The sequence below is a fragment of the Staurois parvus genome, unplaced genomic scaffold, assembly GCF_062004578.1.
Source record: "Staurois parvus isolate SC_StPar_1 unplaced genomic scaffold, SC_StPar_1.0 ptg000708l, whole genome shotgun sequence".
Taxonomy (NCBI): domain Eukaryota; kingdom Metazoa; phylum Chordata; class Amphibia; order Anura; family Ranidae; genus Staurois; species Staurois parvus.
This window is the reverse complement of record NW_028318504.1, coordinates 6006143-6033643: the sequence shown is the minus strand read 5'-3', so window position 1 is coordinate 6033643 and position 27501 is coordinate 6006143. Positions and strand designations below refer to the sequence as shown.

The 27501-nt window shown below is 40.6% G+C and overlaps 1 protein-coding gene and 1 non-coding gene across 3 annotated transcripts in view; both read right to left on the bottom strand.

Moving 5' to 3' along the window:
* Window positions 1-27501, bottom strand: part of LOC149445821 (catenin alpha-2) — an 845912-nt gene that overhangs the window by 118023 nt on the left and 700388 nt on the right. The window lies entirely within an intron of this gene.
* Window positions 7439-7545, bottom strand: LOC149445824 (U6 spliceosomal RNA). Its single transcript, XR_016306319.1, has one exon. It is a non-coding gene; the product is annotated as a U6 spliceosomal RNA (small nuclear RNA).

Genomic DNA, 27501 nt, shown 5'->3' with positions numbered 1-27501 from the left:
CTTTGATTGACAATTGCGCGGTCATGCAACATTGTACCCATATGAAATTTTGATCATTTTTTTCTCACAAATAGAGCTTTCTTTTGCTGGTATTTAATCGCCACTGGGCGCTTTACTTTTTGCGCTATAAATTAAAAAAAGTGCAAAAAATTTGAAAAAAAAAAAAAAGTTTATTTGTTTCTTTTATAAAATTTTTCAAACAGGTATTTTTTCTCCTTCACTGATTTGCGTTGATGAGGCGGCACTGATGGGCACTGATAGGCGGCACTGATGGGCACTGATAGGCAGCACTAAAGGGCACTGATAGGCAGTACTAATGAGGTGGCACGGATAGGCGGCACTGATAGACAGCACTAATGAGGTGTCACGGATAGGCGGCACTGATATGCAGCACTGATAGGCGGCACTGATAGGTGACACTGATGATGGGTACTGATAGACGGCACTGACTGGCATCACTTCTGGGCACTGACTGGCGGCACTGACTGGCACAACCCCTGGGCACTGACTGGTGGCACTGACTGGCAGCACTGCTGGGCTGCACTGGTGGGTGGCACTGGTGGGCAGCACTGGTAGGTGGGCACAGGTGGGTGGCACTGGTGGGCACAGGTGGGTGGCACTGGTGGGCACAGGTGGGTGGGCACAGGTGGGTGGCACTGCTGGGCACATGTAGGTGGCACTTCTGGGCACAGGTAGGTGGCACTGCAGAGTGGCACAGGTGGGTGCACTGCTGGGCACAGGTGGGGGCACTGCTGGGCACAGGTGGGGGCACTGCTGGGAACGGGTGGGCGGGGCTAGTGGGCGCACTGCTGGGCGGAACTTGCGGGTGTCACTGCTGGGCACCGATCATCAGGGCACTGATCATCAGTGCCCTGATGATCGGTGCCGATCCCCGCTCTGACAACTGCCGGTTCTCGGCAGTACTTTCCTCACGATCTGACAGCGTGAGGAAAGTGCAGCCGAGAACCGGCACTTGCATTTCCCTGTGATCAGCGTGTCATTGGACACCGCTGATCACGTGGTAAAAGGCCGGTGGGATCGGCCTTTCACCACATCACGTGATCAGCTGTGTCCCCCTGGGGCGCGCAGGAGAGCGCGTTCTGGGAGGACGTCATATGATGTCCACTCAGAACTGGCCAGCCGCGGTGAAGCCGTCATTCGGCTATGCGCGGTCGGCAAGAGGTTAAAGTGTTAATAAACCCGCATCAGTAAAATCAGTCTGTATATGCAGTAAAGCATGCTTGTTATACTCATTGTGGAACTTAAGGGGTTAATCATCTGCATTGTGTAAAAAGACTGTTTGATCCTGTCTTCTCTGATCCTTCCCTGCTTCCACTGTCCCCGACTCATCTCCTGATAGAACAGAGCCTTCGGGGAAGACTGCACACACCCACTTTGGTGTGTATTGCTAGACAGTTTTTTTTTCCTTGGGAAAGTGCATGTGATCAGCACAGGGCCAATCAGAACTGTCTAGACAGAGGTGAGGGGTCCTGTATTCTCATAGGACAGTGAGAAGAGAATGAAAATTACTCCTACAAGCTTTAACCTGCTCTGCTGGGCAGTGATAGAAGTCACAAGACTCCTATATACAGTGGGGAAAATAATTATTTGATCCCCTGCACATTTTTTAAGTTTGCCCACTTACAAAGAAATGAAGGGTCTATAATTATTATAGGTGTATTTTAAATGATAGAGACAGAATATCAACCAATAATCCAGAAAAAACATATGATACAAATGTTATAAATTAGGTTGCAGTTCAGTGAGTAAAATAAGTATTTGATTGCTAAGCAAAATATGATTTAGTACTTGGTGGAGAAACCCTTGTTGGCAAGCACAGAGGTAAGATATTTCTTGTAGTTGGTTACCAGATTTGCACACATCTCAGAAGGGATTTTTCTTTTTTATATATCTTCTCTAAATCCTTACGGTTTCTTAGCTGTCTCTTGGCAACTCGAAGTTTCAGCTCCCTCCATAAATTTCCTATACGATTAAGGTCTGGAGACTGGCTAGGCCACTCCATGACCTTAACCTTCCTAGTGGTAATCCCAAGTGTGACTCGGGGTTAATTTACAGTACCAAAAGCGGTAATCCAAAGCCACACTCGGAATTACACTGTAGTGCTTATCCTGTGATCCCCCAATCCTAACCTTGTCCTGCGACCCCCCGATGTCCTCCTGCTGTGCCCTCCGGCGTTCCAGCGGCCATCTTTGGGAGCTGTGTTGGTCTGTGTGGATTCTCTGCTCTATCCTGTGGCTGATATGAGATTCCTGGAATAAGGAGGCTGTTAAAACGCTCATGTTTCATCTGGAGGCTATTATATTTAATAAATGTGCCTTTTACAAGTTGCTAACATGTGAGTGGCCTTAATCTCTGTTTTAAAATTGTATTATTATTTGGCAATATTACACTATTTGAGATTTCTCTCTCCTGGTTGAACGGTTCGGATGGTGAAGAATTCTATAGAGTGGATGCTAAAGAGGGTTTAGGATCCCTTTAAAATTACCTAAAGGCTTCTCACTCACCAAGTTCTGGTGAGTGCATTTGATGTTGGTTTTTGCACGGGTGGAAGGTGGACGTTATTCTTTATATTTGAAGAAATTTTTGGAATTTTTTTATCTTTATTACACATGGACTTTTGGTGTTTTATAATAATATAATTGAGGACACTCACTATTAATTTATGCACTTTATATAATAATTTTTTATGAGTGGATTTAGAAATCTTTTTTTGCGCTGTTTATTTATATTTCTGTATGGCTGTTACGCCTAACCTTTCTGTGACCTCGCAAGCACATGGTATGTAAGAAAGTTTTAGGATGGTTCATTTTGTTCTATCGTGTTTAGTTGAATACTTATTTTTGTTCCTTTTTTCTGTCTTAAATTTGAATGTCTCTTTAACTGTTTGGTGGGGTTTCTTCTGCATCCTTAAAAGTATTTTGTTTCAGAGTTTTATTGCTGGATTCCCTTAGGTGAATAAGCTTGCCAATAGAGGATTTTGGACTCTACAGTTTTTGTGGTAGGTGTTGGATATTTTACCCAGTTGGATATGGGGATGTATGTGTATGTGTGTGTGTACGTATGTGTGTATATATATGTATATATATACACAGTTGTGCTCAAACGTTTGCATACCCGGGCAGAAATTGTGAAATTTTGGCATTGATATTGAAAATATGACTGATCATGCCAAAAAATACTCTTTTATTGAAGGATGATAATCATATGATGTCATTTATTATCAAATAGTTGTTTGGCTCATTTTTAAATCATAATGATAACAGAAATCACCCAAATAGCCATGATCAAAAGTTTCCATCCCCTGGAATATTTGGCCTTGGTACAGACACACAAGGTGACACACAGGTTAAAATGCCAATTAGAGGTTTTTAAATTGCAATTAGTATCAGTGTATAAATAGTCAATGAGTTTGTTAGCTCTTATGTAGAAGCACTGACTAGGCTAGATACTGAACCATGGGGATCAGAAAAGAACTGTCAAAAGTCCTGCGTAACAAGGTAATGGAACTTTATAAAGATGGAAAAGGACATAAAAAATGTCCAAAGCCTTGAATATGCCAGTCATCACTTCCACTAAGAAGTAGAAAATTCAGGGACCTCTTGATACCAAGTCAAGTACAGTTAGACCAAGAAAGATTTGAGCCATAACTGCCAGAAGAATTGTTCGGGATACAAAGGGAAACCCATAGGTAACCACAAGAAAAATACAGGCTGCTCTGGAAAAAGACAGTGTGGTTATTTTGAAGGAGCACAATATGATGACACTTGAACAAAAATTAGCTTCATGGTGGAGGTGCCAGAAAGAAGCCTTTACTGCATCAATGACACACAAAGGCCTGGTTAGACATGTCAAGAGTTTTCAGGCATATTGTAACTGGGATTGTGGCATTGGTGCAGTAAAAGCTTCTTTCTGGCACCTCAACCAAACAGCTCATTTTTGTTCAAGTATTACCATATTGAACTCCTTAAAAACAACTACACCATCTTTTTCCAGAGCAGCCTGTATTTCTTTTGAGGTTGCCTCTGGGCTTTTCTTTGAATCCCAGGCAATTCTTCTGTCAGTTATGGCTCCAATCTTTCCTGGTCTACCTGACCTTAGCTTGGTATCAAGAGATCCCCGAAGTTTTTACTTCCTAATAAGTAATTTTACAGTACTGATTGGCATATTCAAGGCTTTGGACATCTTTTTATATCCTTTTCCATCATAAATAAAGTTCCATTACCTTGTTACGCAGGACTATTGACAGTTATTTTCAGGTCCCCATGGCTCAGTATCTAGCCTAGTCAGTGCTTCCACGTAAGAGCTAACAAACTCATTGACTATTTATATACTGACACTAATTGCAATTTAAAAAGCCACATATGTGGGACATTAACCTCTAATTGGCATTTTAACCCATGTGTGTCACTTTGTGTGTCTGTACCAAGGCCAAATATTCCAGGGGAGGGAAACTTTTGATCCGGGCCATGTGGGTGATTTCTGTTATCATTATGATTTAAAAAGGAGCCAAACAACTATTTAATAATAAATGGCTTCATATGATCATCATCCTTCAATAAGAGAGCATTTTTTGGCATGATCAGTCATATTTTCAATATCAATGCCAAATTTCACAATTTCTGCCAGGGTATGCAAACTTTTGAGCACAACTGTATATATGTGTGTATACAATTTTTTCATATATATAAATATATATATATTTTTTTTCTCTGTACTGAGATATCAATATGTTTGTTAGTAGGAGGTCCGCATTGGTGGGTCGCAGGTTTTTCCCTCTTTTGGCTCATCTTGGACTTTTTGGCTCATCTTTTGAGGATATAGAAGTGGATGTTTGTTTTCTGGGTTTTCCATATATCAAGACACACCTGGTAAGAACGCCCTCGGGGGGGTTAACCCCACAAAAACCCAATTTAATAGATATTGATTTTGTATGTATTGGATTGATGATTCTCTTACTATTTTTTGTAATTCCGTAAACTTAAAATTGTTTACTGTTATATTTTAGTTTTCTATGGCAATTACATGCAACTACCTGTAAATCTCCTGAAGAAGCAAGAACTTTGGCCAAACATGTAGAGTTGGAACTGTTGCATTGTGAACTTCAAGGCACATGAAGTATCATGTTGGTTTTATATTTTTCAAAACTACTAATGTGATGTAGTTTTTTTCTATGTTAATATGGAATAAAGCTTTGTATTGATTTTAGTACATACTAAGTGTCACATTTGTTAAGCACCTAAAAAAAATCCCCTTTCTTCTCATATAAAGCTCTTTTGTCTTGTCCATGAATGATGGTGATATCTGAAAGGAAGAAAGAAATTCTGTGGACAGGTGTCTTTTATACACACAAAGAGTTGTCGTTAGGAGCACTTTCTTAAATTGAAAGGACTAATCTGTGTACCATATGAGTACATAGCCAGTCTGTAGGAGCCAGAAATATTGTTGGTTGGTAGGGAATAAAATACTTTTTTTACTCACTGAACTGCAACTTAATTTATAACATTTGTAGCGTGTGTTTTTCTCTGGATTTTTGGTTGATATTCTGTCTCTATCATTTAAAATACACCAATAATAAAAATTATAGACCATTCATTTCTTTGTAAGTGGGCAAACTTACAAAATCTTCAGGGAATCAAATAATTATTTCCCCCCACTGTACTGCTGATGAGAAAAGGTATTTAGCCATTTATATTTACTAAAATAATTGCATTTCCATGTTGTGTGTACTGTGGGAGACCAGGTATATAGTTACATAGTTTGTCTGGCTGAAAAAAAGCAAAGTACATTCAGTTCAACCATAAAAAAAAAGTTATAATCCTACACCCGCAGTTGATCCAGAGGAAGGAAAAAAACCCAGCAAAGAATAATACAATTCCTTCCTGATCCCCCAAGAGGCAATCAGATATTCCCTGGATCAACTTTACCTATAAATGTTATATCCAGTTATATTCTGTGTATCTAGGAAAGAATCCAGGACTTTGTTAAAGCAATCCACTGAGCTGGCCAGAACCAACTCTTGAGGGAGTCTATTCCACATTTTCACAGCTCTTACTGTGAAGAAACCTTTCCATAGAAATTATTTTTTTTCCTCCAGACATAAAGAATGCCCCCTTGTCCTCTGTGTTGACTTTAAGGTGAATAACTCCACACTCTATGAACCACTGATTTATTTATACATGGAGATCATATCCCCCCTTAATCTCCTCTTCTCAAGAGAGAATAAATTCAGTTCCTCTAATCTTTCCTCATAGCTGAGCTCCTCCATGCCTCGTATCAGTTTGGTTGCCCTTCTCTGTACTTTCTCCAGTTCCCCAATGTTCTTTTTGTGAATTGGTGCCCAAAATTGAACTGCATATTTCAGATGAGGTATTACTAATGATTTGTACCGGGTAATATGATATCTCTCTCTGGAGTCTATACCTTTTTTAATACAAGAAAGGCTTTTGCTCACTTTAGAAACTGCAGCTTGGAATTGCATGCCATTATTAAGTATTACCAGAACTACCAGATCCTTCTCCACCATTGATTCCCCCAGTTGTACCCCCCCTAGTATGTATGATGCATGCACATTCTTAGCTCCCAAGTGCAGAACCTTACATTTATCAACATTAAACCTCATTTGCCACATAGTTGTCCAATTAAACAGTGCATTGAGGTTGGCTTGTAAGGACGTTATTCCACTGCACAGCTTGGTGTCATCTGCAAAGACTGAAATGGGATTTTTAATCCCAGACCCTATATTGTTTATAAATATATTAAAAAGTAAGGGTCCCAACACTGAACCTTGGGGTACACCGCTGACAACCCTAGATCATTCAGAGTATGAATCATTAACCACTACTCTCTGAATACGATCTTTTAGCCAGTTTTCTATCCATTTACATACAGATTTTTCCAAGCCGTAGACTTTATCTTACACATTAGCCGTGTGTGGGGAACTGTGTCAAATGTTTATGCAAAATCCAACTATAGCACGTCCACCGCCACCCCTCTGTCCAAGTATACCTCATCCACAGCCACCCCTCTGTCCAAGTATATCATGTCCACTGAAACCCCTCTGTCCAAGTATACCACTTCCACAGCCACCCCTCTGTCCAAGTATACCACGTCCACCACCACCCCTCTGTCCAAGTATACCACATCCACTGCCACCCCTCTGTCCAAGTATACCACATCCACCGCCACCCCTCTGTCCAAGAATACCACATCCACCGTCACCCATGTCCAAGGTTTTGCTCACATCCTCATAAAAAGAAATCAGATTTGTTTGACAACTTCTGTCTTTCATGAATCCATGCTGACTGTTGCCTAAAATATTTTTTTCCAGCAAGAACTCATCTATGTGGTCTTTTATTAAACTCTCCAGTATATTCCCAACTATAGAAGTTAAACTAACAGGTTTATAATTACTTGGTAAAAAAAAATGGAACGCTTCATGAGTTTGCATGTCATCCTTTGCCGGGGGCCATGCTAATCTTCTCTATATCGTTCCAATTTTAGTATATGTGCTGCTGAAGATTGAAATGAATGCAGGGTCCTGGATTTAGTAACACATTAACCTCTGGAGGAACTCTGGTTGATAAAGGCTGTGCTAGTGTATGGTCAGCTTTTTTGCAGTGTTTAGCCATGCTCCCCATATACAGTGTCTGACTATCTGGGTCCTTCCTCTTGTGGTATAAATTGTATATTTCTAGCCAGGCGTCTAAGACCAGACACAGTGGACATTCGTCCTAGTACAGTAAGTGCCCAAGTACAAAAGCGTCAGAACTGCTTGTCTCTAAGAGTCAAAGGGAATGCAAAAGCAGCTCAAAGAAGCTTAGAAGATAAGCTGTTCAAAGCACCTCCAAGGTATATTAGAAGCATCTCAAACTGAACTTAAATGCAGCCTGAATGCACCTAAAAAGGAACTGCATGTAACTGCCTACACAAGCCCTTAACTTGATCTTTGAATGTGTTCCACCTGCATTTGTCTCTGTACTGGAGCAATTTTCTAGCGCAGGCACTATAGAAATATGTTTTCTAGTGTGCACAGAAAATGAAGTACAATAGAATATAATGCTCTTCCACATTTTCAACCTTTTGTAGTAGGCTTGTTTATGGAGGACACAGAAGCACTTACACATTGAAGTGCCACTTTACCAAAACATAACTTTGCAAAGGCCTCTCATGTTTAATCTCATATTGATTCTAAAAGCAGAAAGGGAAGATAATAATAATATATGATGATAATAATGATATATGTATTCCCTTTTGGATTTCAAGGCTGTATGAAATTCTACTTACTCTGTAGAGGTGCCCAGTGGGGCAGTGCTATTGGTTTGTACTGAGAATATTTCTGTAGTACATACTAATGGTGTGAAAATCAATTCCTTTGTTGCTCTCCAAGCGTATCACCTACTTTCCGCACTCGAAAAGATTTTAGTTTCAATAACAATTATGGAAAAATAAAAAAAATAAAAACAATAAACAATGATTAAGGCTCTATTCACACTTGTGTGACTTTGATGCAAGTTTGAGTGCAACATAGATCTGACTTTACATTCTCCCCAAGTCACATCAAAAGTCACAACAAAGTAGTACAGTCACCTTTTCGAAGTCGCACCCATCTGAACAGGTGTCAACAATGGGCTGCGACTTGTCCTGTGACTTTATGGGGTTTATTTACTAAAGCTGGAGAGTCCAAAATCAGACTCCCTTCTGCATAGAAACCAATCAGCTTCTAACCTCAGCTTCTTCAATGAAGCTTTGGCAATGAAACCTGGAAGCTGATTGGTTTCTATGCAGATTTTGATTCTGATTTTGCACTCTCCAGCTTTAGTAAATAAACCCCTATGTGTCCGAAATTGCACAACAAATTGCACAAGTCTGAATGAAGCCTAAAGGAAAAACAGAAAGGGAAAAATATAAAGTTATCAAAGACAATAACTACAATAAATATACAATACATATATAACAAAAAAAAGCCTACTGTTTTTAATGACACCCATTCAGATTGGTGTGACTTTGAAAAGGTGCCTAAATTTTCATCATCAAGCAATCCAGCCTATTTGTACTGAAATAATTTTTTTCCTAATTTTTTTTGTGACACACTCTCATGACAGAGAAGGGAAGGCTACATAAGAATGGTATAGTCTGTGATGACAAGTGAGTCACTCAGGGGGCAGTGGAAAACTGTTAATGGAATCAACTACCTGAAACCTATTTATTCTGAGGTTACTTTTGTCAAGTTTCTTTCTACGCCTTTATTAAATCAACCCCTGTGGTTTGACTTCACCCCTTGGTGAAATATAGGTTAACCTAAAGAAGTGAATCTGTATTCACCTTAATCATCCAATCATGTAATCCACTAACCCCACCCCCACCACCACCACACCTCCAAAAAAGTTGTGGTAAAACTCCAACATTGAACTTCTATTTGCTTGTTTTTCGTGTTTTTACTTGCTTTTGGACTATAGAATGTTTAAAGTGGAGCTTTACCCATAACAACTTGCTAAAAAATAATTTTCTTTAGCAAGGAATATACATTCCACATTAATAATTATGTTACCAACATTAGTGTGTGCTGTAAAATGCCTCCAGCATTGCTCCTGTTTCTTCTTGCTGGAGGCTGCCATGTTGCCTTAGCCCAGAGTCCTGAGGAGCAGTAAATCTTTAAGCAGTCAGTAGATCGACATGAGACCTTCTAATCACAAATGAGAGATCTTCTAATGGAGACACCAGTTCCAGAGACAACTGATAAGGGGTAACCATTGCTTTGGGAAATTTATTTTAACTTTCTGTTGCATATCATGCGCAAGAACTAAAGAGAAATCCCCAAAATGGTATACAGACTGCAAAAAATAAATAAATAACCTGGCGGGTTCTAACTGTACCTAATTTATCTAAAATTACATTTTAAAAATTGTGGGCTATATGTATGCTTTTTGGAGACTTTAGCATAGTTTTGTGCAGATATGCATAGATCAGGCACTACTCCAAACCCCACAAATCGTCCTTGGTCTCCACTGTACGCACATTGGATGCTAGCCAAAGGGAGTCCGTTGGCAGTCCATATTCCGTATAAAAGCACACAGATGGTAGAAAACCAATGTAGTCACTCATAGTAGGTCTTTATTGAGCAAGCACCAGCAAACTGAGAATCACCCCTACAGGCCACCCCTTTGATGCATTTCACCCTTGTAGGCTTAGGTATGGAGATGTCATCATTTTCTGTGAAAAGCCCCAAAAAATTTATTTTTTTTGTTTCCTCCATCAACCCAAATCACTCCTAGCACACCCTTAGTACAAGTTAAAATGTATAGCGGGTGTATCACATGCCCTATAAACTGCTGTTCCAACAAGATACTTTGCAGCAAAATAATTCTTAAATGAATAGGAAAATATAGTATTGTATGACACATACATCACTGTCAGAGAAATCATTCCCAGCTTTGGTTTTTGTGCTGCAGATGTAATAATCCAAGCTCTCCTCATTTCCCATGTGGAACCTTTTAACTGAAAAGCAGAAAATTCCAGCCAGAGGGAGGAAAGGACGCTAAGAGAAGCTGCCATGGGTCAGACACCAGCGTCTCTATTTAGGAAAATACTGCTGTCACTTCTTCTCTCATCAGTTAGACTTACTCTCAGCTTTGCTTCTAACTGGCTTCCCGTCAAATAGGTTGGCTTATGGCAGAGGTCTCCATGCATATTAATGATGAACAGTGAGTGGGAAAGATAACTAGCTCCCAAACTGTATGGCTTGTAATTAAAAAGACATTAAATTCTGGATTTAGAAGAAGCAGGGAAGCACAGCAGAGCGTCAAGGTGCTTTGTGTTGATTTCTGCCTTCTTGCAATTTAGGAAATGAGCCTAGGAATGAGCCAGAGGTGGGAAATTTGTGTTGCGGTTATAACCTAGGCAACTTTTTTGTTTTGTTTAATGTGTAACTCCACCATTCATTAAGTTGTCATTGATAAATACGGTATACAGGAAATAGGATTCTCAAGCAGAGTTGCTTTTTGAGTATGTTGTGCCTTTGCTGCAGTGGACATCCCCCTTGTCACCTTTTAATATCTTTAAAATGAAAATATTGTATGTTGGAACTCTTGACCTTTTTATTTTTTTTTAATAGGCCAAAAGCAGGCTCTCTCACACTGGGTTTTATCTGTAGCCTGTAAACCACAGAGCCAACATTTTGACATCCCCTCTTTTTCTTTTTTAGTATATTTCATGCATTGCTGAGTTTAAATTATTATTATTATTATTATTATTATACAGTATTTATAAAGCGCCAATAGTTTGCTCAGCGCTGTACATTACAATGGGGGACAGAACAATAACAATACAATACAATGCAAAACATGAGGGGATTGAGGGCCCTGCTCTTTCGAGCTTACAATCTAGGAGGGAGGGGATGGTGGCACAGGAGGAGATAGCTGTGGGGGATAGAGTGGTAGGAAGAGTGGAGGAGGTCGGCAAGTTAGCAGGGGGTGGGGTAGGCTTCCCTGAAGAGGTAGGTTTTCAGGGTGCACCTAAAGGAGAGGAGAGTAGGTGATAATCTGATGGGTTGGGACAGGGAGTTCCAGAGGATGGGTGACACCCTGGAGAAGTCCTGGAGGCGGGCATGGGAGGAGGAGACCAGGGAACTAGAGAGAAGGAGGTCTTGTGAGGAGCAGAGTGTGCGTGTTGGGTGGTACTTGGATATTAGGTCAGTGATGTAGTACGGGGCAGTATGGTGGACAGCTTTGTACGTCAGTGTTAAGATTTTGAATTTGATCCGTTGCGCAATCGGAAGCCAGTGAAGGGATTGGCAGAGGGGGGCGGCATCTAAATGGAGTCTAAAGTGTATTTGCATTGAGCATGAATTTTTTGGTTATTAATGTAGGGGCTACTTTACAGTAAACATCAAATTTTGTCTATTCAGGGCAACATGGCAGGTACTGTTTATACTGATACCATCACAGATGTAAACCCGGCTTTAATTTAATAAGCAGAGAAAGTGGAGATGCACTCCTGAGTGTGCACCTAATGAGAGTTGGAGGTAAAGGGAAAAAGGCACGTTTATAGCAGCAAAGCAACTATTGACTCCACAAACTGTAGATTCTGTTTACAATACATTCCCTCTTCAACTAATTGATTTGGAAATACATGTTACTTCTAGATAACAGAGCGTATGACTTCTTATGTAGTGCATGCTACTTAAGGGGCCAATTGCAGGCCCAACACAGTCATGTAAGCAATGCATAGATTAGCCAATACACAGACCTCTGCTGTGTGTCTCTGTCAAATCTTATACAAGAAGAGGGTTTACATCCCCACTTATATCATTTCATTGGAGCATGGTAAACTCTATAAACAATAAACAAATGAGTACACTTTTGAGACTGAGATAAGGAGGTTACAAACATTTATAGGTAAAGTTGATCCAGGGAATATTTGGAAGGAATTTTTTTCCCAGCAGGAGCAAATTGGATCATGCTTTGCTGTTTTTTGTTTTTTTTTGCCTTCCTCTGGATCAACTGTGGGTATAGGATTATAACTTTTTTTTTCTGTGGTTGAACTGGATGGACTTTTGTCTTTTTTCAGCCAGACTAACTATGTAACTATGAATGGCCTTCAAAGCGTCCGTCCATTCCTCCAATGAACTAGTGTTCAAGTCCCTTCTCCATCTTGCCTCATTGGTGATGGCCAAACTAGGTTGACAAACTGTGAGTAAAGCTTCATATAACTTGCCAATTAGATTTTTTTTGGTTTCCCCCACTTGTACTTTCATTCTAATTGATGGGGAGTGAATATAGAAAAGAGAAGTATTGCGCATTTGGGTTTGTAATGCATGCCAAAACTGTAAATATAGAGAAAGGGTATTGTCTTTGCAGGGAAAATTCCTCTTGTAGGGTTTGAAAAGATGTGATATCAGTTCCCTGAAACAATTGGAACAGAGTTGTCAATACTGCTGCTTGCCATCTTTCAAAGCCTACAAGGTCTGGTAGAGATATATTATGCCATATAGGCATGTACTGAGAAAAAAATGTGAACTTAGTATTCAAATTCATAGTCTCCCGGACTTTGTGGAGCAGTGTCAGGGCTATGGAGACAGTGCTGTTCTGAAAGTGATCTGACTCCAGTAGAAAGCTGAGTAAGCTCAGTAGGTTTACAGATGATATTACTCTTTGGATGGAGTCCTACACATTCAGAGCCCTCCAATTTGACATTTATTTCAGTTTAGAGACAAAGAAGTAACTTTTTATTTTAGTAGCTGCTAACCCTCCTTCTGATTTGGGCAACTGAAGAGTAGTGAACTTTATCTTAGTTTTAATTCCATACTCCAAAAATTCTTTATGGTGTCCATGTTAGTGTAATATGTAGAAAATATAATAACTGTGGCATCCAGAACATCTTGACCAGATTGACTCTATCCACTACAAACAGAGGACATTTACAGCAGGTCTGACAATTAGATTTAAATTTTGCATCATAGACTTCTGCATTTAAAGGCATCCACAAATTTTATCTGGCTGGCATCTGGGTGCATAATAGAGTCAGTTGCCAAAAAGGACTGATTTATCTCAATTAATGTAAAAACCTGAGATTTCTTCAAAAACAGAAATGAGGGACATTGCATTGTGTAAAGAATTTGTTTTGTCACCAAGGAACAACAATGCTTAATATGCATATACAACTATTTTGTCCTCTCCCAAGGATCTGAAAATAAAAACATCACTACGTTGTTTAATCTGATGGCTTCTGCCAAGGACATGGCAAATAATATAATAAAAAGGGTGTTGACAATATATTATAAAACTTTGATTCAAGCACTAGGGTCAGCATATAGGATAAAAATCCATTTCATGAAATGATTCCCAAACCCAAATTTGTCCAGCACATGCCAAAAATAGTCCCACTCAATTCTGTCAAAGGCCTTTGTCAAAAGTCAAAGGTACAGTTCAATTACCAATAATCACAAGGGGTAGCAGTAAGTTTGGATAGAGCTGGTAAATATTCAAATTAGTAGAGCATGCTGGTATGAAACCTGAATGGTCTGGATGAACAAGTTTGTGGGCAGGGGCGGACTGACCATTTGGAAAGTTGGGCACTGCCCATGGGCCCTGGGTCAGTAGGGGGCCCCATGAGATGCCCCTGGTACCTTTTTCATAGGTTTTTTTGGGTTTTGGCAAGGACACAGGGGCCCCATGAACCCCTATTGCCCGGGGGCCCCATGAGTTGTCAGTCCGTCCCTGTTTGTGGGTATATTTGGCAAGTCTGCTAGCCAGCATTTTGGCACAGGAAGATTGGGTAATAGGAGTCAGGAGATAGGGGATCTTTACCCGGTTTGAAAAGGACACTGATTACCGCCACATGCCTAAAGTAAGGGAGTTGCTCAAAGTCAAAGGGCTCCTTTATAATATTAAGCAGCTCTGGGAGAAGTACAAAGCCATACCATTTATAAAGTCTACCTGCACCTGGCTCTTTATTGTTAGAGGCCTTGGCAAAGGCTTCAGATAATTCCTCCAAAGCAATAGGGGAATCCAACAAGACACTATCTCATTTGAAGAGGGTTGGGAGCATGAGTCTAAAAACTGAAGCAGAGCCATTTTACTAAAGTAAAGTTCTGAACAAAACTATGTATTACTCTGTAAAAAATGTACTTAAAAAGTTTCCCATTCTCTAGAAAAGTACTGGAGTTGGGCACCTACTCATTCACGGTCCGTGATAAGTTGTTGTCAGAGCCCTGGTACAAAATTTTAACTGAAGCACTAGGGGGGAGTGGCCTGATCAAGGAAGGAAAGCCTCATTTCCCAGGGCTAGCTCAATTCTTGATAATACTGAATAAGACTTTGAAAAATAGGAATATTGTAAAGGTATACTGTATTTTTCATGATTGCATTATCCCATTAATCTGCAGTGACGAATCCCTCTTAGACAGCCAAACTTTAGATTTTAATATAGGTCCCCTTTAATGTCAGATTTGTAGGTTTACAATGAAAAAAAAAGAGGCAGCACAGAATACAAAAACGTGCAAATGGTGGGAAAAAGAAAAAAATCACCAAACTCTCAAAATAAAGTAATAAAGAGGTCTATGAAAATGTTTCTGTGATGGAGTATGCCATAAAATTCCTATTTTTCAGCATCTTATTTTAAATTCATATCGTCTTTTAATGAGAAGCTGGGCATTTTTAATATGTATTGAGAAGCAATACGGAGAATGAACAAAGTATCTTCAACATGGTAATGGACATGGTTTTCTAAGAAACTTCTGTGCATTATGAATTCCTATACACTGATTGAACATCAAAGAGTTGCTAGGAATTATATTAAAGTGTATGTAATCCTAACAATGAACTTCTTTTATTTTCTCCCTTTTAGTCATTTACATATACCATACAAAGTGTTTTTTTATATCCGTTTGATCAATGTAAAAAATTTCTGTTGATATGGAGGAGAGGAGGGGGGGGGGGTCTTCAGTAGTCCTGTCCTAGGGTGACAAAGCTGTTTCACCATAGATACAGTACAGTTATTGAGTGTTGGTTGTTACCCTAGGACTAAAAGTGTGTTACTGGAAGGATCACCAGGGGAACATAAAGGAAAAAAATCCTGAAAGAACAAAAACAGAAAAAAAATGCATCCACCACATCTAAGAACTGGAAAACTGCAATAAGTAAAATTTTAGTTTTGGGGTGTAGATACACTTTGAAATGCTAACTATGTAACCACTAGTCAGACAATTATATTCTCAGCTAAAGCAGAAAAATGTCTGCTAAAGGAGTTCTTCAGTAACTGATTTGAAAACTGCAATTAACTTCTATTTAAGTTCTATTTCCCCAGTTACAGCACACATAGCTAGGCACACTGCATTTTATTCACTCTACCACTGGCTCAGAGGAATAGTCTAAGGGTTTCCTTTTAGGGTTTTATTGGAATGTTGAACTTGGATGGGGTGAAGGGAGCATGGGATATCCCAGAAACTTGTGAATTAAATACTTTGAGGACTCCATATCTTGCTGAACTGTGGAAAAGTGTCCCACAGAATCTCTGTGCTGACAGCGACTATGACTTCTTCCAAAGACAAAAAGCTACACGCAGTCACTGAGTTCTCAACACTTGGATTATCTTTTTCACACAGCCTCTGGATCATGATTGCCCGATATCCACCAGGCTCTTCTCAGTGAGGGAGATACAGGCTGACACTACTTTAGGTCAGCAAGATACTTTCCCCAAACTTCCTCTTGGCTGTCTCCAGTGAGCATCTCCACAACCAAGCTTACAATAGGACTAAGCTTGCAAATAGGCCCCCTAGCTAGGACTTAGCTGGGACCTTGATGGCTTCCTAATGGCACCTCTAGATCTCCTGCCCCAGAGGCAAAGCCCCTGTACAGGGGTTTCCTCCAGCAGGACTGAACCCTGAAACTCTCTCCCTTTGCCTCAGGCCTCCAACTATATAAGGGCTCCCCCACCACCTACTGGGCACACCTCCCCGGGGATTGGCTTGAATTCCATAAATATTCAGGCTGCCCACTCTGTTCTTCCTCCCACTATTATTCTAGAATCCTCAGTGGGGAGATCACAGGGAGAAGTAATCAGAGCAGCAGCATGTGAGACGCTGAGTAGGCCTCATTAATCAACCTCTGTTTCACTGATTACAGAAGAACTAATTAAATCACATTATTTTCTGGGGTCTGTTCCCAATTTTGGAGATTTTCCTTTCATCTTAGCCTGCAGACGTAATAGGATGTGATAGAAAATCTCTACAGAGTTAGAAGAGTTCCCGTAGTTGTCATTGGAACAGCTGTTGTCATTAGATAGTTGTCATTGGAACAGCTGTTCCCATTGGAGGATTAAAACTAGCCATAAATAGATAAAATAGATAAAATGTTAAAAAGGTTTTCTCGATCAGCTACTGCAGCCATTTGGTTGCAGCCGCTGATCAATTAACACTTTCCCGCCCGACATATAGCAGATTGACGGCCGGGCGGGACACTCGCCGTTGTGACTGGGCGTCATGCGGCGTGCTGTCAAAACAAGCCGGTCACGCAGCCGTGGGGCCGAGCTTCGGCACGGTCTGTCACCGGCTGTGTCCTGTACATATCACTACACTGGCCCGTTGCCAGTGTCATGTGACCGCTGTGACCAATCACAGCAGATCACATGTCAATTGTATACAATGGATGGCTTCCTGTCATGCCATCCATTGTATACAATTATGTTGTTAGCTGTGTTTGGTCAAGGCAGTCACATGATACAGACAGGACCAATCACAGCCCATCTGTATCATGTGATCAGCTTTGCCCAATCACAGCTAATCACAACTAAAGACTGAATGAATCAGTTTCATTCAGTAACAATGATTGCAAATATCAATTAAATACATTATGGTATACAGTACATTGGTATTAGCAACCATAAAAAAACAGAAATCCTGATCACTTGCCTAGAGTAGCTCAGTGTTACTATGGTAACATTGTATTGCATTGGTCAAAGTGTGCTGAAAAATAAAATATTAAAAAAAGGAAACAATTTAATAAACATAAAAAAAAAAATCATTTGAAAAAAAACAAATTCAATTATTATTATTATTTTCACCAAAGAAATGTAGCAGAATACATTTTGACCTAAATTTATGAAGAAACATTATTTATTTGCAAAATGTTATAACAGAAAGGAAGAAAAGTGCGTTTTTTTTCAAACGTTTCAGGTGTTTTTTATTTTATTTAGCAAAAAATAAAAAAATCAGTGGTGATTAAATACCACCAAAAGAAAACTCTATTTATGTGAAAAAAAATGATAAAAATTTTATATGGGCACAGTGTTGCATGACCGCGCAATTGTGCACGCAAAATTGACCGCGCAAAGTGCGACAACGCTGAAAGCTGAAAATTGGCCTGGGCAGAAAGGGGGTATAAGTGCCCGGTATTGAAGTGATTAAATCTGACAGCAGAGGATCCCCACTGCCACGATACAATGTATCAATGGGGAGGATGCCTCCATCCACCTTGTTTGTAGGATCGGAGGAATCTATTCATTTTCTTTTGTTCAGCCTGCTGGCTGAACAAAAAAAAAGTACACCTGGGGCCAGTTTTAGCCTTACCTCTTGTACTGGTGACATCTGTAAAATTTAAGATTTTCCATCATTTTAGCTAGATTCACAAAGGCCAATGCTCTGAAAAGCGATCTGTGGTGGAACCATTTGACTCATGGTTGTGGTATGGCTCCATTGATTTGAATGGCCAAGTTTATAAGGCAGTGCCGCTAGTCAACTCGGCATGTTGCCTGTCATTTTATTTCAGCTGTGGTGCAAATCATCACAGCCTTGGCATGTTAACAGCCTCCTACAGCTGTTGTTTAGCCTTTAGGTGGGTGGCCTGGAGTACGTTCAAACAATGACTCTTGTCATTGACTCTTGTTCTCTCCCCGGTCACCCATGTAAAAGAAGCCTAACTTTTATGGTGACAATAAGGAGGCTAAATCTACCCAGTGTGGACACACAGCAATACAAATTGGCAGTCCATAATTAAATGAGGTGATCTGTATTAAGCAGGTGACCTCTACACCATTATCTGAGGACTGAAGCATCAACAATAGCCAAGATTTTCCGTTTGATGCTTGTGTGTCCAAACCCTACATCCAAAAATAGAAGAAAAAAAAAAAAAGAAAGCGACACAATAAGTTAAGACATATTTCTTTTAGTTATTGTCACCATGTTGATGAACATATTTTTCATTCTTTGATGATCACAGCTTTTGTTAATTATTTCTTTGTGACGATAAACAGCAGAAACGAGCGGCACGTTGAGTCCAGTATCACTGTGTAAGGAACAGTTAGCAGCTGTTGTCCTTTCTCTCGCGCACCTGAGTCACCGAACGGCGACAATACTGAGCCGAATAAAATGCCAACCTCTGAAGAGATGTACAAATGTTTTATTTATTTCTGTGTTAGTTAAACGGAACATATCTGACTCGCCGAGATGATAGACAGTAATAGCCGCAGCGAGGAAGAATCAAATGTACCAGTTAGACTTTTGATAAAGATACATGCCAGAACGGCACTCCGGATAAAATCAAAATGTGTTTTTGTACCTGCAGGACCTGAGTGGAAAAAAGTAAACCTCAAGGCCTCAGATGTCTTGTCATTCAGGCTGTAGTTTATGAAATTATTTTTTTTTTCAGTGGACAGGATAGTGGCTTAGCCATGACTTGCCTTGCAGTACTGGAGTTCTAGTGTTATATTCTCACCAGACCATTATGGCTATGAGCAGGGGCGGACTGACAACTCATGGGGCCCCCGAGCAATAGGGGATCATGGGGCCCCTGTGTCCTTGCCCAAACTCAAAAAAGCCTATGAAAAAGGTACCAGGGGCATCTCATGGGGCCCCCTACTGACCCTGGGCCCTCGGGCAGTGCCCGAGTTTCCAAATGGTCAGTCCGCCCCTGGCTATGAGGAATATAAAGCCCAACATCATGTTCTGGAAACTTTTTAAAAAGAAACCCAAACTCCTGGCCTGTGTTTCACCACCTTTTTTCAGTCAAGGCGCTTTTTAAAATCATGCGCAATCTCAAGGCACCCCATGTTAAAATCCAAAAATATTAGTTTTACATAATTATTATTATTAATATACAGTATTTATATAGCGCCAAAGAGTATGCTCAGCTCTGTACAGTAGCAGGGGGGCAGAACATGAGACAAGACAGTAACAATAAAATACACGAGGGGTTCGAGAGCCCTGCTCTTTCGAGCTTACAATCTAGGAGGGAGGGGAAGGTGGTACAGGAGGAAATGGCTGTGGGGGATGGAGTGGTGGGAGGAGTGGAGGAGGTTAGTTGTTAGGTGAGGTCAGGTGTTAGGTGAGGTTGGGCTAGGCTTCCCTGAAGAGGAGGGTTTTCAGGATGCACCTGAAGGTGAGGAGGGTAGGTGACAGTCTGATGGATTGGGGTAGGGAGCTCCAGAGGATGGGGGGATTCCTAGAGAAGTCCTGCAATCGGGCGTGGGAGGAGGAGACCAGGGAGCTAGAGAGTAGGGGGTCCTGTGAGGAGCAAAGGGTAGGGTAGTATTTGGGTATCAGGTCAGTTATGTAGTTTGGGGTGGCGTTGTGAATGGCTTTGTAGGTCAGAGTTAGCAGTTTCAATTTGATGCATTGGGCAATCGGGAGCCAATGAAGGGATTGGCAGAGGGGGGAGGCAGATGTGGAGCGGTTGGGGAGGTGGATGAGTCTAGCCGCTGAGTTTAGGATCGACTGGAGTGGGGATAGCATTCGTTTGGGTAGGCCAGTGAGAAGGGAATTGCATAATGCAGCAACATCCACACACGTAGGACACCCAACATTAGAAGTGATTTTTCTTCCAAAGCAAATACACCTGTGTATACTAGTAACTGACTGGCATTACAATTTTTCTATCCCTCACACAGCTAAAATGACCCCAGTGCTGATAGGTAGGGGCAAACAAGGATGTTGTGCAGATGCCCAATGTCCTCCTTATCAATTGATGACATCATTGGTTGTAATGGTGTACATTAAAAACCCATGACTTTGTGTAACTAAAATTTGGGATTTGATCCACCTGCTGGCCTGTATTTAATTTTTGGGCAGTTTTTAGTCATTTCTCCAAGGCACCCCTGAAGAAACCTGAAGGTACTCTGGTTGAAAAAGACTGTTCTAGGCCGATATAAAATGGAAACACTATATGATTTGCAGGTGTGAAAGTGATGACGTTTCCAGTTGAAATTTGAAGTGATGTAGCCTTCGTTTTGCTTCTGCTGTGTGATGAGACATCTGGCTAACAGGTGGGAAGCCTCACTCTTGTTATTCACTGCATGTTCTGCAAGTAATATGGAGTCGTTTTAGAGCTTACTGAGGGCAATTTTTTTGGTGCCCACTTAACTGATGCTTCCGTGACTGAAGTCGCCAATTTTTTTGCCGTGTGACGAGGTACAGTTTTAAAGGTTATGACGGCATATAGTTTCTAGGAAAACTTTGTCTGATAAGCAAAAGCGCGGTCGACATGGACAACTGACTAAGAGAGACAAAATGTGCAGGATTGTGACCCAAATAAGAAAACGACTGCTGCAAAAGTGACTGCAGAGCTCAATCTCAGTCTTCACGGAACAGAGATTAAGCTCTGCAGCAACTTTTCTGATCTGTACATACCCAGCTTTACTATCCCAAGACTACTTCTTTCATTGATTGGATTTCTTCTTTCTTCTTTCATTCATGGAGGCTTAGTATTGGATGTGGGTGTTACCACAGCATCTCTTTTCTAGGAAGAGTATACAGCTTCCTGATGGCCCCTCCCACCAGCCAGGATCTGTCTGTATGGGATGATATCACTGGGTATAAAATAAGGTATGTAATGAAAACAGAATGGTTATATTTAAGAATTTAATTAGCATATTGATGGTAGGAAAAGAGGAACCAGGGAAGACTTTACATGGCTCCCTAGGGTTAGAACAGCTCCTTTAAACTATCCTGGACTTGATCTTTCCCCAAAAAACAGCTGCTCGTTATCTGAGAACTTGGAATTAGGTGTTAGGGAACAAAAGAACCCTAATGCTAACTATAAGGCTAATACTAATTCCAATGCTAGCCCTAACTGATGTGCTAACCTTAATTCCAAAGATAATCATGATGCTAACACCAACTCAACATTAACCATAATCCTAAAAAAACCCATAATGCTACTCATCATCCTAAAATTAACTCTAATCCTAAAAATAACCATAATGCTACCCTCAATCCTAGTGCTAACGTCAAACCTAGCGCTAACTGTAATTCTAAAGATAACCACAAAGCTACCCCTAATACTAATGCCAACCCTAGCCCTTTGCTTATCAACAAAGCCATGTGAATAACGTCCATGTATGTGATCCTACTACGGAGGTTCTGGAAATTTTAAAGTTAGGTCCACAGTATATAGAGGACTATCGATGTGGGACTGTGGCTTACGCATGTATTTGCAAATGTGTGCAAACAAAACCCTTTTTTTTTTAATGCAAACTGTTCGACAGGGCCAAATTGGTTGTTTTGCAGGCTGGCTGGTAAGTGCTGCTAGGAAATCCTTTGTTTGTTTGTTTGTCATGTAAATACCATGCCAGTGTTTACCAAAATTACTCTGCTCATACCTATCTTCTATCCAAAAAACAATTAAATGTGCTTTCAAGAATGCTTGTTTTCTGGCTAGATGTTTATGCTAATGCTTTAATGCTTCCCGATTCTTTTCTCTAAAATTCACATACAGTGAGGAACAGAAGTATTTGAACACCCTGCGATTTTGCAAGTTCTCCCACTTAGAAATCATGGAGGGGTCTGAAATTCACAGTGTAGGTGCATTCCCACTCTGAGACACAGAATTTAAAAAAAAATTCAGGAAATCACATTGTATGATTTTTAAAGAATTTATTTGTCTAGCACTGCTGAACATAAATATTTGAACACCTGAGAAAATCAGTGTTAATATTTGGTACAGAAGCCTTTGTTTGCAATTACAGAGGTCAAACGTTTCCTGTAGTTCTTGACCAGGTTTGCACACACTGCAACAGGGATTTTGGCCCACTCCTCCACACAGATCTCCTCTAGATCTGTCAGGTTTCGGGGCTGTCGCTGAGCAACACGGAGATGTTCTATTGGATTTAGGTCTGGAGACTGGCTAGGCCACTCCAGAACCTTGATATGATTCTTACGGAGCCACTCCTTGGTTATCCTGGCTGTGTGCTTCAGGTTGTTGTCATGGAAGACCCAGCCACGACCCATCTTCAATGTTCTGACTGAGGGAAGGAGGTTGTTGCTCAAAATCTCACAATAAATGGCCCCATTCATCCTCTCCTTAATACAGTGCAGTCGTCCTGTCCCCTTCGCAGAAAAGCACCACCAAAGCATGATGTTACCACCCCCATGCTTCACAGTAGGGATGGTGTTCTTGGGATGCAACTCATCCTTCTTTTTCCTCCAAACACGACGAGTGAAGTTTAGACCAAAAAGTTCTACTTTGGTCTCATCTGATCATATGACTTTCTCCCATGTCTCCTCTGGATCATCCAGATGGTCATTGGCAAACTTCAGATGGGTCTGGACATGTGATGACTTGAGCAGGGGAACCTTCCATGCAATGCATGATTTGAAACCATGACGGTGTAGTGTTCTACCGACAGTGACCTTTGAAACTGTGGTCCCAGCTCTCTTCATGTCATTGACCAGCTCCTCCCTTGTAGTTCTGGGATGATTCCTCACCTTTCTTATCATCAGTGATACCCCACGAGGTGAGATCTTGCATGGAGCCCCAGTCCAAGGGAGACTGACAGTCGTCTTTAGCCTCTTCCATTTTATAACAATTGCTCCAACAGTTGATCTATTTTCACCAAGCTGCTTGGCAATTGCCCCGTAGCCCTTTCCAGCCTTGTGGAGGTCCACAATTTTGTCTCTGGTGTCTTTTGACAGCTCTATGGTCTTGCTCATGGTAATGGTTGGCGTCTGACTGACTGTGGGGTGGGCAGGTGTCTTTAAAGAGCTCAGACAGGTGCTATTAAGTTAGATTAATCAGTGGAGTAGAGGTGGACTTTTTAAAGGCACAGTAACAGGTCTTTGAGAGACAGAATTCTTACTGTTTCTTAGGTGTTCAAATACTTATGTTCAGCAGTGCAAGACAAATAAATTCTTTAAAAATCATACAATGTGATTTCCTGAATTTTTTTTTAAATTCTGTCTCTCAGAGTGGGAATGCACCTACAATGTGAATTTCAGACCCCTCCATGATTTCTAAGTGGGAGAACTTGCAAAATCGCAGGGCGTTCAAATACTTCTGTTCCTCACTGTACATCCTCCTTTTTCCACATCCTTATTTTAAAGCCAGACACAAACAACTAGCATTTTCAGAAAGAAGCCAACAATGACAGTCAGTATACTTTTCTCGTGATAGGTACACTTTAAATAAAATTGGTATTCTATGTGCATAAGTTGTTGTATATTCACTATATATATATATATATATATATATATATATATATATCTCCATACGAATCTGTCACAATTGAGGTGGGTATACATATTCATGTGAGTATTAATAGCCAGTTTACTTGCATAAAGCGTGCTGCGTTGTAGGAAATGCCCTAGTATGCGCCACCGTCTTGATCGATGGTTCTGAAAGTTTAAATATAGGTTATTGTGACAGCTCTTGCTATGGCAGAATTTATAAACGATATAAAAGTTTTCCTAATCTGAAAATCTAAAGATCAAAAACATGCACTTAAATTGTGAGGTTTTTTAAGCAGTAAACAAAAAAGTTAGGTTGCACAGTGAATACTGCCATACAGGCTACTGGTAGCCTCAAAAATGGTGGGAGTCTCAGCATTTATGGTGCAACCACAGAAACATAGAAGACTGATGGCAGATAAAGATGAAGAGGTCTATCAAGTCTACTTCTTTTTTTTGTAATGCAGAGTTACGGTCTTCCCAAATGTGTAGCCCTTGCTAGTGGACCCTGTAAGCCGCTCTGCAAGACGTCTCAGCCTCACTTTAGCTTATCTCTTCTTCTCATCTTCCCTGATAGTGAATGACAGTGCATGAAGAAGGGAGAAAAAAGATCTAAAGCAAAAATCCAGTTCTTATACCACCAGTCAGATAATCACAAAATAATAGACCCACAAGAAATAGCCGACTCCTTTGCCAACTATTATAGCTTCCTTTACAATCTGAAAGATGACCTTACTACCCCCCAACCTTCTGAAGTAGACATAAAAGATTTCCTTAGTACACTTAATCTACCATCATTAACACCATCACAACTTCAAGAGTTGAACTCAGAGTTTACACCAGTAGAGATATTAAATACAATTACCTCTTTGACCAATAGTAAATTCCCAGGTCCGGATGGCTTTATATCAGACTACTACAACATCTGAAACAACATCTCAAACATGTATTTGATATGGCTGCCTCCTCTCCTTCATTCCCTGAAGAACTGCTCAAAGCACATATAGGCACCATCCCTAAACCTGGCAAAGACCCTACTACCCCTGCAAATTTCCGTCCTATATCACTGATAAATGTAGATGTAAAAATATATGCCAAGTTAATTGCTTGACACCTCACGCACCTAATTCCATAACCAATCAGGTTTTACTTTAGGCAGACACTCTTCTGATGCTACACAATGCATGAATAATGCCATACACTACGCTAGATCCTCTCAAATGCCCCTACTAATGTTATCCATTGATGCTGAAAAAGCATTCGACCGTATACATTGGTCTTATATGTCCCACACCCTTGAAAGCTTTTGGCTTCAAAGTCTTTATAAACCAAGCTATTCATGCTTTATACTCTAATCCGTCTGCACAGGTGTACACCTTAGAAATGCTATCGAAAACTTTTTCAATTACCAATGGTACCCGAAAGGGATGCCCCCTATCACCAACAGTATTTTATTTGCTCATTGAACCATTAGCTGAAAAGATCCAATCACATTCAGATATCTCAGGCTTACTCATCGGAAAAGAACATCATACAATCCAACTGTTTGCGGACAACATAATTTACTGTTATCAAATCCCCCTCAATCCCTCTTGTCTACACATGAAGTTTTGAAATGGTTTAGTACTATATCCTACTATAAAGTTAACTTTTCCAAGTCCCTTATATTAAATGTTGGAGTTCCTTCATACTTAAAATCCCAACTACAAACTCAATTACCGTATGTGTGGAAAGATAGTGGGATCCTATATCTGGGTATCACGTTATCCTCTAATTTGCAAACAATAGCAAAAATAAACTAAGATCCTCTAATAAGAAAAACCTCTGAAGACCTTACGTAAGTTTAACCTATCTTGGATGGCCAGACAAGCTGCGTTTAAAATGAAAATCGTACCTAAGATCCTATATGTATTTAGATCACTCCTGGTCCCAGTCCCTCTCCATATCCTACGAACTTTAGCTAGGCTCTACAGGAGCTTTTTGTGTAATGATAAAAAACCTAAAATATTGAGGTCCCTTATCCTCAAACACTGAACTGTAGGTGGAGCTGGCTGTATTGACTTTGAGGATTACCTTACTGCCATCTGCTTAGACCAACTGAGAGAGTGATTTTACCAATCCTCAGACACCTCTTTGGTAACTCTTGCATCCTCACTGACTAGAGGAGGTAATCTACCTCATTTCCTACTTATGGACACCTGGAAACCTTGGAAACTACACACTCCTTCACCCACTATACACTCCAGCCTGGTAGCTTGGAGGAAACTATTAGCCAACTCCCAAAACATGAACTTTATCTCCTTCTCACCCTTCCCACTAAAGCTCCTGGAATTGACTATCTCCTTTCTCAATGTACAATGGTGGCTAGGGAAAGGTATCCAGAATATCTCCAATCTATATGCCTCAGACACAATAAAAAACTGGGATACATTAGAAGCTGAATTTGGGCTCTCACCAACTGACAGATTTCAATATCAACAAATATCCCATGCCTTACACATACTACCCTCTAACATTAAATGGATCCCAGATACGATTTGGTCAGCTTCGTCGACTACTAGGAGTCCAAAAAGGCCACGTCCATCTTCTATACCTCCTTACAAAGCAAACTTGAATTTGTTAAAAACGCAGCTATGTTCCAATGGGAAGCCGACCTAACTATATATTTCTCTGAAGTGCAATGGAAATCTGCTCTTACGACTCTATACAAATCATCTAGTTGTATTGATCACTGGGAACTATCCCTAAAAATGATCACACGTTGGTACTACACCCCCTATAGACTTTCCAAATTTAGCCACACCCACTCTCCTCTATGCTGGAGAAACTGTGGCACCATAGGCACTCTACCACACATCTTATGGTTCTGCAAGAATCTCACAGGTTTTTGGAAAAAAATCTTTCTTATTATCTTAGAGATTACTAGTATATTGGTGAAACCTAATCCAACTCTTGCTCTCTTAAATTTGTGAATTTCTGAAATACCCCCTCGCTTTCATATGTTCATCTCCCATATTTTACTGGCAGACAGAACCACTATAACTAGGAACTGGAAGAAATCCCTTACACCTAACCCTTCTGAGTCTATACAGATTTTAAGAACAAATTATGTTGTTGGTCTAATGATAGACCCTTTCCTGAAATGTATAAAAAATCCAAATAAAAACTTATTGATAAAAAAAAAAAGAAGGGAGAAAAAGAAGCGACTTTCAGGTGCCTGGACTTGATGCCACACAATGCTGCAAAAGGATGACAGAGAAGGCTGGAAAGTCTAGGGCACATGTGTAAAACACAAGGCCCGTGGGCCAAATCCAACCCACCAGATCATTTCATGTGACCCTCTCACCTCTTCTGCAGCTGCAGCACCCCCTTCATCTCCTCCCCCACCTTGTCAGCAGCAGAGAGGATGACAGAACTCTTCCTACAGATCCTGTGTCTGTGTTTAGTCACAGCACCCCCTTTTCTCAGCATTCATCAGACTCCAGCAGCTGACTCCAGCTCTTCTCTGTTCCTCCTCCAGACCGTGCACTTTCTTCTTCCCAGCTCTGCCC